General features: G+C 56.2%; 1 protein-coding gene across 12 annotated transcripts in view; it reads right to left on the reverse strand.

The window, feature by feature from the left end:
* Window positions 1–11287, reverse strand: part of RPH3AL (rabphilin 3A like (without C2 domains)) — a 142188-nt gene that overhangs the window by 109728 nt on the left and 21173 nt on the right. For 4 of the 12 annotated variants that reach the window (XR_001883635.1, XM_017863188.1, XM_017862749.1 and 1 more), the window contains exon 1: window positions 9726–9930. The exons of 2 other annotated variants lie outside the window; for them this stretch is intronic. The gene's annotated coding sequence lies outside the window, so the exon portion shown is untranslated. 6 more of the 12 variants (XM_017863433.1, XM_017863373.1, XR_001883610.1 and 3 more) reach the window with 5 other exon arrangements.

Genomic DNA, 11287 nt, shown 5'->3' on the forward strand with positions numbered 1-11287 from the left:
AATATTTTATGAAAACTACACTTAAAAGCAATTAGACAAATACATTGTTTTACATTTTACAACTGTTTTAATGTTTGGCTTCACAAAAAAACAGCTGGACATTCATATCTGATTCTTCACTCACGCATTTGTGACAGGTGGTTTCACTGAGTCCGTGAAGGACATCCAGACCCTCACAAATGTGTATGATGGCTGAAAAGAGGAGGACTGTTTTTTACCTTCCAGAAATTGTAAATATTTTTCTTTGATATTGCACCCAAACTCCACAAATGGTAGTTTCTTAAAGATTAGTTTCAACGCGGCATCTGAAACCATATCAATGAACTTCTCCTTTTTTGTACATTTGTGAGAGGATAAAACCCGGTCCCATTACTCTTCTTACGAAAACACTTCTGACCCTGTGGATCTCCGGAACGGAGTTGGGGGACCCCCAGAGAGGCCTGGGCCCAGTTTGGAGAACTGCTTTTCTAGGCCAGGGCCACCCATTTCCCTGATGACACGCCAACCGCCACCACCTGACCACACGGCTCCAGGCCACGACCTCAACCACACTGGTCCCTCTACCCTGTGGACATGTCCAGGCACCTGCTCTTCCAGATCAGACCTGACCCTCCCCAGTGGGCTGCCTTGGCAAAGAGACCTGGGCAGCCCCAGACCCCAAATAGCCAAATGTGGAAACCCCATGGCCAGGCCCAGATCACCCGGGAACCCCCAGATGTAGGCTCCATCTTCTCCCAGATGAGGCTAATGGACAAGCCAGGAAACACAGGGTCAAAAGTGACACAGTCCTCAAACAACTTTAAACCAGCACCCCATCCCAGCCTTTAGAGCACTACGGTTTGCTTTGCTTTGTTTTTTAAAAACTTCAGTTATCTTGTACTTTGCAGTTACACCGCCCCACAAGGGTGTGGAAAGCATTACTCTGTTCACAGTAAACATTTAAATACACTACAGGCTGAACGTGGTGGCTCACGCCTGGAATCCCAGCACTTTGGGAGGCCGAGGTGGGCAGGTCACCTGAGCTCAGGAGTTTGAGACCAGCCTGGGCAACATGGAGAAACCCCATCTCCACTAAAAATACAAAAATCGGCCAGGCGTGGTGGTGTGCACCTGTAATCCCAGTTATTCAGGAGGCTGAGGCAGGAGAATCGCTTGAACCTGGAAGGTGGAGGTTGCAGTGAGCTGAGATAGCGCCATTGCACTCCAGCCTGGGCAACAGAGCGAGACTCCATCTCAAAAAAAAAAAAAAAAAAAAGAGAGATCTGTGAAAATTTGGCTTTTATGTAAACTTACTAGAAGTCCAGGAATAAGTCAACTGTCTTCCCGAGCCTCAGTTTCCTCATCGGTACCTATCAGAGCTGTCGGACAAACAGAGCGACCACCTCGGGTAATTTCAACGCCAGATTCTGACCCTGCTGAGTTACATGAAGGAGGCGAGGGAGGCTGCTGGCTGCTCCCACGTGGGAGGTGGGAACTGAGTGCCTCCCCAGCCCAGTCCACAGGACAGAGAAGGCGGCCACAAGAACTGTATCCTCCATGTCCCCACCCTTCTCACTGCTGTAGCTTCAGGGCAAAGGAACCACAGAGCCAAATGCTGCAGAGGTCAAGGGAGACGGAAGGATGTCGCCTCCAGGGCTGGGGCCACGGGCAGTGGCAGGGCAGGTTCATCGTCGATGGCAAGTCTGTGGCTGACCACGCTCACGGGGTGGCCCCGAGCAAAGGTCAGACATGAGAACCCAGGAGAATTCAGGCCCCGGCTCTGGGACGGCTGTGCACCCCCATCCTGGCCGTGGCTGGCACCTCAGAAGGCACAGCTGTCCTTCACTCGTACAGAGAAACCTCGGGACAGACGGTGCGAGGAAGGGCAACTCGAGGAGGCACATTTTAGGAAACTGCCCACACAGCCAGCTTCGATTCTCCAAACCTCTTCAGCCTGCACTGGCTGCCAGCTCCCTGACTCGGCACGGAGGGCCTCACCAGCCAATCCCCATGCCCGGCACCCGGCACCCCCTTCACCAGTGAGTAAACTGTGCTCACCACCACCCAGCACTCACCTCCTGGGCTGGGATGGATGGCAAAGAGTCTGACCCTTCTCTCTTTAGAGCAGTGCCTTATGCGTTAAACAGGGACTGTGCCCTGGTACTGATATACAGCCATTTGTCCTGAACAAAAATTAAACTGATGAGGGAACAAAATAGGGCCTTATAGAAGGTGAGTGGAAAAGCAGGGAGGGCAAACCCCCAAATTCAGGAGGGAGGATGGAATTGGCCAGGGGAGGAGGGGCAGGAGGTCTTGTGGACAGGGCTGGTGGAGCTCTGAGGGGAGAAGAGGCAGGAGGTTTTGTGGACAAGGCTGGTGGAGCTCTGGGGAGAGAAGAGGCAGGAGGTTTTGTGGACAGGGCTGGTGGAGCTCTGGCCACTTCCTCAGTAAACTAGAGAGACGTGATCCCCAGGGCCAGGTCTGTCTCTGAGGCACTCCCGGCTGGGACAGGTAAGAGGCTGGAGAAGGGGTGTGTGTGTGTGCGCGCACACGTCTGTGCATGTGTGTGTGTAGGTGTGTGTGTGTGTGTGCAAGCTGCATGTGCGTGTGCAAGGTATGTGCGCGTGTGCATGTGTGTTGCATGTGTGCACGTGTGTGTGCGTGTGTGCAGGGTGTGTGTGCGTGTGTGTAGGGGGTGTGTGTGCGTGTGTGTGTAGGTGTGTGTGCACGCGCGTGCATGTGTGTGTGTGTTCAGGCCGTGTGTGCGCGTGTGTGTAGTGTGTGTATGTGGGGTGTGTGCATGTGTGTGTGCACACGCATGTGTGTGCACGCACGTGTGCAAGCTGCATGTGCGTGTGCACGGTGTGTGCGCATGTGCAGAGTGTGTGCGCGTGTGCAGTGTGAGCATGTGCAGGGTGTGTGTGTGCATGTGCGTGTGTGCGTGCATGTGTGTTGCATGCGCGTGCGCATGTGCGTGTGTTGCATGTGTGTGCATGTGTGTGCATTGTGCACGTGTGTGCAGGGTGTGTGTGTGCGTGTGTGTAGGGTGTGTATGTAGGGTGTGTGTAGGGTGTGTGTGTGTGCATGTGTGTGTAGGGGGTGTGTGTAGGGTGTGTGTGTGTGTAGGGTGTGTGTGTGCACGTGTGTGTGTAGGGGGTGTGTGTGTAGGGTGTATGTGTGCATGTGTAGGGGGTGTGTGCGTGTGTGCATGTGTGTAGGGGGTGTGTGCGTGTGTATAGGGGGTGTGTGTGCACGCACGTGCGTGTGTGCAGGGTGTATAGGGTGTGTGTGCACATGTGTGTGTAGGGTGCGTGTAGGGTGTGTGTGTGTAGGGTGTGTGTGCGCGTGTGTGTAGGCTGTGTGTAGGGTGTGTGTGTGCGCGTGTGTAGGGGGTGTGTGTGTAGGGTGTGTGTGTGCATGTGTAGGGGTGTGTGTGCATGTGTGTGCGTGTGTAGGGGGTGTGTGTAGGGGGTGTGTGCGTGTATGGGGGTGTGCACGCGTGTGCGTGTATGCGCGTGTGTGTGTGTGTGCAGGGTGTGTTTGTGCGTGTGTGTGCGTGTGTGTACACGAGCATGTTCAATGAGCCCACAGGCCAAGGCCGCAGCTGGGGAAGGCAGGCCCATCATGGGGAGGGTGGACATTCCTCCCAGGAGCCCACCCCGAAGTCTTCAGTTCTATCAACACGAAATTTCCATTTCTCCTTCCCCGCTGGACTGTGGGCTCCCTAGAGGGTCCCTGTGTCCTCCTCCCTCCCTCCCTCCCTGATGCCCAGCACAGGGCCTGCTGCAAAGTAGGTGTTCAGGGAATATCCATTTAATTCAACTGCATTTCATTAGAGAGATGTGGCCTTTCCCAGACAAGGAAGAATTCGGAAAACAACCCAGACGTGTTGAGAGCAGACAGTCGGGCTCTAACCAGGCTCTGCGACGTGTTGACTCATAAGCCTTTTTTCCTCAAGATTCCCCACGGGGTAGTCGGCCTCACGGCAGCTCCACCTGACAGCTGGGCTCGCTCCTGGCTGAGGGCTGGTGCCCCCAGAGCCTCCTCTGGGAAAATGAGACCTCCTGGTGCCACCTCGACCCTGCCAGGCGACAAGCTGAGCAGAGGCTGCACTCAGGCTGGCGGTTCCAGCAGGCAGATGTTCCTGAGCCCCTTGTAAAATCCCGCAGAACGGGACTAGGAGGACCCGAGGGGAACAGGGAGGGGAACAGGGAGGGGAACAGGGAGGGGAACAGGGAGGGGAACAGGAGTTGCCTGGTGATAATTTCCTGAGAAAATTCCTAGGGGACAGAGGTTCATCAGCCCCAGGCAACTTTCTGAGACAGATCCGTAAAAAACAACCCCTTCTTCCAGGAGGATGCAATTCTCTCTCTCAAGTCGAGAGCTCACCACCCCGGGCGTTAGTCACTGCAGACATCACTGCAGACACAGAGACGGCCTCAGAGTTCACCACCCTGGGCGTCAGTCACTGCAGACATCACTGCAGACACAGAGACGGCCCTCAGAGTTCACCACCCCGGGCGTTAGTCACTGCAGACATCACTGCAGACACAGAGACGGCCCTCAGAGTTCACCACCCCGGGTATTAGTCACTGCAGACAAAGGCTGCAGCCACAGCCACAGCCATTATGCAGCCTCATGTGGTTGCTCCTGGGGCTGTGGGATATTCATCCCAAAAGAAACACCTTAAATTCAGGCGCCAGCCACCCCATGGCGACTCTTAACACCTTAATGTAGCACCTTCCAACCTTTCCTAGGCATTATGTGCAAATCTTAAATAAAACTGGGTTCTTACTACATACACTGCTTGCTGGTTTTTTTAACCACATTGTACTTTTCCCACATTATGAAAGTTCTTTAACAATAGGATTTTAAGCGGTAACTTAGTATTCTGAATACGATAGGCTTTACTACCTTCCTGTGGGGAGCACACGGATTGTTTGCAAATTTCCTCGTACACTTTTTAAGTGTATTTTTTGAGATACGTTTTCCACAGCCACGTTCACAGCCACTCAGAGCTGCCAGCGGCAGGCCTCCTGCTTGCCCTCTCCAAAGTGCACCTAGAATTGTCCACCACAAAATTCTGCTGGCGGCAGCCGCGTCTTGGGAGCCTAATCTGGGGCTCTCCAATTAGGTGGTTTCAATAAAGTCACAATCCTCTATTCACAAAAAAAATAATAAAAAAATAAATAAACAAAAAAAGTCTCTTCTTCGCCAACAGTTGCATCTACTGACAAGAAGCCGTCTATCTCCTCAGCAGCAGTTGTGGGCTCAGAAGCTGGCAAAGCCAGCACCGGCTTGAGAGCCCCGAGCGACCCAGTGGCTGGAGCCGGTCACGTGACCCTCCTCCAGCGACTGTTCTCCGCCTGCCTGCGGGTCCTGTAAACGTGCCTCGGGAGCTCATTCTCGTATGCACTAGGAAGCAGCGTGAATAGTCATCGCTCCAGGAAAACTGCGGCTCAACCCTGACCTTCCAAAACCCGCCACAGCCACAGCACAGTGAGAAAACACCAGCCGCCTGCAGTGTCAGTCTCCAACACACCAGACTGAAAACATATCCTGAGGCAAAACCACCTGCCTCCAAGAAGCCTGGGAAACACCCACGGAGTCCCCAGCGCGTCCACTGCGGCGGAACAGGGACAGGCACAGGGACGGGGTGACCATCCCACCAAATGCGGCTTCTTCTCCCCACACCTGACCCCAGGCCGTGATCACTCCCCACCTTACACCCTGGCATTTTCACCTCCTCGATCTCGTTTCAAGGACATGTTCAGATGTCACTGAGCCTTCACACTCCCTCGGTGTGGCAGGAACGAGTGCGCTTTCGTCCAGCCACAGGGTCCCACCGTGGTGAGAGTGGGCAGCAGACTCCAGCTCCTGACACCAGCGGATTTGCTTGGCTGGGGTCTGCCTCGAAGTCACGCTCATCAGAGACCCCCAGAGAAACGCATTCCCACGAGCACGGCCACGCCGTGACTCTGGGGCGACTGTGGCAGAGAAGGCCCGGGGATGAGGGCGCAGGTGTCCGGCACAGACCGTCTCCACGGAGAGAATGAAGGAAATGATGCAGGGCGCACAGTGGGAAAGAGGCAGCGGACCGAGGGGCTGAGGGAAGCCGCTGTGCCTAGGAGGGGCACCCCCACACAAAGGCCAACACGAGCCACCAGCCGCTGCAGGACGCCAGTTCCTGTTGGCCACAGAAAGAGGGCTCAGGTGCGTCTTCCACACCAGGGGCGGCTGGTGCCCTCTGAGCCAAGAGCAGCAGAGCTGCCCGGCCAGCCCACAGACCGAGGAGGCATAATAAACGGTGGCTGTAAAACCCCAGGTTTGGGCAGGTGTGCTTGTCACGCAGTGTCACCGCAGCGATAGACAACGGATAAAAATGGCACCTGGCAGATAAAATCCCAACCCTGACCTCAGTGTCCACAACTATTCAAACTATTCCCCACCCCTCCCAGGTACCAGAGGAAGTACCCGCAGAGAGGGCCTGGAGCCTTCGCAGGTGGCCAGTGCCACAGGAGGTACCCCATGGAGAGGGCCTGGAGCCTTCGCAGGTGGCCGGTGCCACAGGAGATACCCCATGGAGAGGGCCTGGAGCCTCTGCAGGGCTGGAAGAGAGGCTTCATCCTAAATGCTAAATCTGGCGCCCAGAGGGCTGGGTTGAAAAGGGGTCGGAGGCGGCCTCCAGCCTCCATGGGAAAGGATGCTGTGATCTGTCAGTCAGGTCTGCCCCAGCATGGAGGGAGTGAGTTTGCCATCCCGCCAGGGTGCTGTGCCTAGGCCAGGGCGACAGGGAGGAGATGGGTTTAAAGGAGGGAAAAGCAGCCAGGACGAATATAAAAGAATACTTGCCACCAAGCCGGTGTGTCCCGAGGCGTCGAAGACACCGTGTGGGAGCCTCCGTTCAACACCAAGGTATTAATATCCCAGGGAACCCTTAGCAACAGCCCTGACATCTGCTCTGTTACTACGATACGGGAAACATGAGGAGAACAGCAAGATAAGGTGAACCGAGACGTCAACACTTCCTCCACCTGTCAGGCCGCGTTGGGAGGATGACAGACTCAGAGAGGGAGCCTCAAAGGCCTGTCTAAACCCCAGAGGAACCACTTACTCGGAGACATCTCAGGCTGATTATGCACCGAGCACGTTCGAGAGGATTCTGGAGTTGAAACAGGAGCCCTGGGGACACCAGTGTCTGCCACAAACACCCTTCAAACTCCCCCATCCCCGAGCTCCCTGCCAGGCCTGCCTGCTCCCGGCGCCTCCCCTCCTCCCGGCGCCTCCCACGCTCCTCCCGGTGGCCCCCCTCTCCTCCCAGCGGCCCCCCCTCCTCCCGGTGGCTCCCTTCCTCCCGGCGGCTCCCCCTCCTCCCAGCTCCGACGCTCCTCCTCTCTTGCGCAGACAGGGGCAAGTCTTCCTCATCTGCCTTGGAACCTGCTGGGGCTCCCGCTGCCCCTCTTCACGTGCAACCAGAGGTCATCCTTACAGCCTGGGTCAGGCTGTATGACTCCCTCACTCAAACACCTTCAGTGGCTCCCACGACCAAGGAAAAAAGCCCAAGCTGCCCCCAAGGGCGTCCATGATCTGGCACAAACCACCCTTCCATTCTAGCAGCAACCTCACCCCTCTGCAAAATCGGTGCTCCAGCTGCCAGGACCTTGATGTGCCCCAGCTGCCCAGCCTTGTCTCCAACACCCTCTCACCTGGAACGCCTTTGGTTCACGCTGTCTACCTCCCCCACCTGGGGGTGGCCCAGCACCACCTCCCCTGGGAACTCTCTGGCTCCCCCCACATCTGGCCCCCGTTCCGATTGAGCCCACCTCCCGCCCATCGGCACTTCATTCTGCCTGCATCCTAGGGGTCTTCACCCGTTACCCCGATGCCCAGACACGGTGAGTGTCCAGTACTTCTTCAGGGGACTATAACCATCAAGAGTTTGCCACTCACTGGAACTGTGTAATCGGTTAGGCACCAATAATTCTTTCTGAGACAGGGTCTTGCTGTGTTGCCCAGGCTGGAGTACAGTGGCACAGCCGTAGCTCACTGCAGCCTCCAACTCCTGGGCTCAAGTGGTCCTTGTGTCAGCGTCCCAAGTCGCTAGAATGACATGCCTGGCTAATTTTTTAATTTTTTGGTAGAGACAGGGTCTTGCTCTGTTGTCCAGGCTGGTCTCAAACGATCCTCCTACCTCAGCCTCCCACGTAGCTGGGACTGTGGGAGTACGCCACCACGCCCAGCCCGCCAATAAAATTTTGTCTTAAAAACCACCTCACAGAATAAGGTCCAGCCTCGCTGGCCTGAAATTTAAGGCCCAAAAGTGTGAACCCGTCACCTCCTTCACCTGCCTCTTTCCCCCTGCCACACCTGGGCTCTCGACGGACCCTCCAGCCCCTGCTGAGACTCCCGCAGCCTTTCCTGTCCATGCTCTTTGAGGAGCAGCGATCCTGGACATGCTACCCAAGACCCCGTCCGGGGGCCGCCCCACATGGTCACAGAGCTGAGCATCTGCTCCTGTCCTCAGCAGGACCAACAACAGCACCTTTCAGTTTCCTTGGCCTCGTCCAACAAACACGCGCTGGGTGCTGACGAGGCACCAGGTCCTTACCCAGCAGCTCGGTCTCGCTGTTCGAGGGCCGGGCGGGGTGTTCTCGTTTGTACCCTGCAAGGCCTCGCATGGGGCACACGTAGGAGGTTTCACTGAATCCTGTGGGTCTTTTTCAACCTAGGAAAGTAAATCCTTGGGCATCTTTAATGACAGGCATCTCCCCCTCCAGTGGACCCCAAATCCCTACTTGTCTCTTCATCCAACTGTTACTGTTCTCCTTCCCAGGCAGACACGCTCTGCAAGGCCTCCAACCCAAATGGTATGTGAAATAACCTACTTCTCCCCCATCTCAAGTGCCAGCCCTCAGATTTTAACAGCGACAGCTCTGCCTACGTGTCCCCGGAGGCATAGCTTGCATTTGTCTTTTCTGAAAGGCCTGAAACAGGGTAGCTAGAATTTCTGTATCAAGGTAATCACGGAGCTGAAGGCAGCAACAGCAGGGTAACCAGGCTGGGCATGGTGGCTCACACCTGTTATCCTAGCACTTTGGGAAGCCAAGGTGGGGGGACTTTTTGAGCCCAGGAGTTCAAGACCAGGCTGGGCAACAGAGCAAGGCCACGTCCCTACAAAAAATTTAGAAATTAGCCGGGCATGGTGGCATGCACCTGTAGTCTCAGATACTCAGGAGGCTGAGCAGAAGGATCACTTGAGCCCAGGAGATGGAGGCTGCAGTGAGCCATGATCGCGCCACTGCACTCCAGCCTGGGTAACAGAGCAAGACCCTGTCTCAAAAAAAAAAAAAAAAAAAAAAAAGTACAGGGTAACGAGAGAGTGAGAGAGAGAGGAGAAAATGAAATTCAAACTTAGTGTAAAGGTGACCAGAATAATACGTAGGTACCCCGTGGCCCCTGGGCTCTCTCTGCCCAGAACACGCCCAAGTCCTCCCAGGCTGCAGGGCACCGGGCTTGGGACGGGCAGTGTCGAGTATTCATGCTATTTGTCTTTGAATGCAGAAATGCAGGCCTGTTTCCGTTTACGTGATTTATGTGGGTCTGGAAAGTCCCAGGCAGGCAGAATCTTTGCAGAGGAAACCTGATTTCAGCTCCCACCTGGGAGCTGCTTGTTGAAGGAGCCCGAGAGAAACCTCTCCATGAAGCAGAGAAGCTTCTGGGGAAAAAGAAGGCCCACCGCTCCTTACCTGCCTGGAAAAGTCCCAGTCCTCGGGTGTGCGGAGTCCTCGGGTGTGCTGAGGGCGGTGCTCCAGGTCCTGGGGAGCAGCGTCCCACACCCCTGCCTCCCCCAGCAGCCTCTGCACAGCCCAGCCCAGACTCCAGCTCCCAGGTGGCCCCTCCGTGGGTCCTGCCCAGTACTTCTCCAGCCTTCCTGGCCCCACCTCACCAGAGCCAGGGTTTACTTACAGCCAAGGCCATTCCCGGCTGACCTCGCCGGCTATCTGTGGGCCCAGCTGTCTCCTCTTACTCACAGAAACACAAACAGACGTTTCTCTGTTGCAACTCCAGGGTTAAGCACTGCCCTGCCTGGGAACCAGCTGTCCGGTTCTCTGCACACTCCCCATTCTCCTGGCAGACGCTAAGACTCCAAATAAGTAAGGGTGCCCATAACGGGGCCAGCTGAGGGCTCAGGCAACAGTTGGGGGCCCAGAACATGGCTTGGGACAGAGAAGACGGGCAGGGAAAGGGTCAGAAGCACTGGCACTTAGCTAGGAGTTTTCAGGGCTTCTAGGAGGAGCCCTCAAGTTAACAAACGTCCCTACACATGCTCAACCTGACCCTGCGCTACCAAACCGGGAGGGGGGAAGCCGCCTTCATGGGTGCTGCCCACCTGCCAGGTGCTGCCACTGGCCGGCCAAGTGGAATCATCACAAGCCCAAGATGCGACCATCACTCCTTCCAGAAAAGAAGAAACCAGCTCGAGAGGTGCAGCCACTTGCCCAAGGCCCCGCAAGCCGGCACCAGGTGCCTGGTTTGGCCCAACAGAGCTGGGCTGAGCCCAGGTCCCTTCTATCCCCCTCCGCCTCCCAAGGCACTGGGCTGCAGGTGCCCAACAAAAGCAATAAGCCGGGGTATTCTCCGAGCACCTGCCCTGCACCCAGCAGCTGGGAGCAAGCAGTTCCCAGAAACTGAGTTGTGCAGTAATTGGCCAAACAGGAGTTCTGAGAAGACTGGGCCGGGGCAGCCTGAAGGGGACTGCAGAGGAGATGGGCTGGCTGTTTCCCAGAGCAGGCAGGGGCTGGCATGAGAGGTGCGAGGCCTGTGGGACCTCGGTCACCAGCCTCCAGCACTGCTGTTATCCCACCCTAGGCCCTCAGAGCAGAGAGGCACAAAGGAGCTGATGTGGGAGGCCTGGGGCATTTTCAAAGACAGCTCCTGCTCCCCACCAGACCCACTGCCTGCACCAGGTGTCACCCAGACCTCCTCAGTCACCCCACAGTCCTAAGGGGTCCCCCGGCTCCAGGCTCCTCAGCTCAGACCCGCCCAATCCTGCCATCAGATAGGCTCTCCAAAGGCCCTGCTCCACCCAGACACCTCAAAATCAAGCCCAGGTTCCTCATCCGGGAGTTCACGGCCATCCACAGGCTCCACCCTGCCTTGCCAAATTTGTCTCCAGACAAACAAACACCTGGTATCATTCCTCATCCCCAGGCCCAGGTCTCCCCACACTCCACGCTCAATGGCCCCACCCAGGCCTCTGCACATCCTCACTCACCCCCGCCCAGGCCTCCCCCCATCCACACTCACC

The sequence above is a fragment of the Rhinopithecus bieti genome, unplaced genomic scaffold (assembly GCF_001698545.2).
Source record: "Rhinopithecus bieti isolate Rb0 unplaced genomic scaffold, ASM169854v2 scaffold_22, whole genome shotgun sequence".
Classification (NCBI taxonomy): Eukaryota; Metazoa; Chordata; class Mammalia; order Primates; family Cercopithecidae; genus Rhinopithecus; species Rhinopithecus bieti.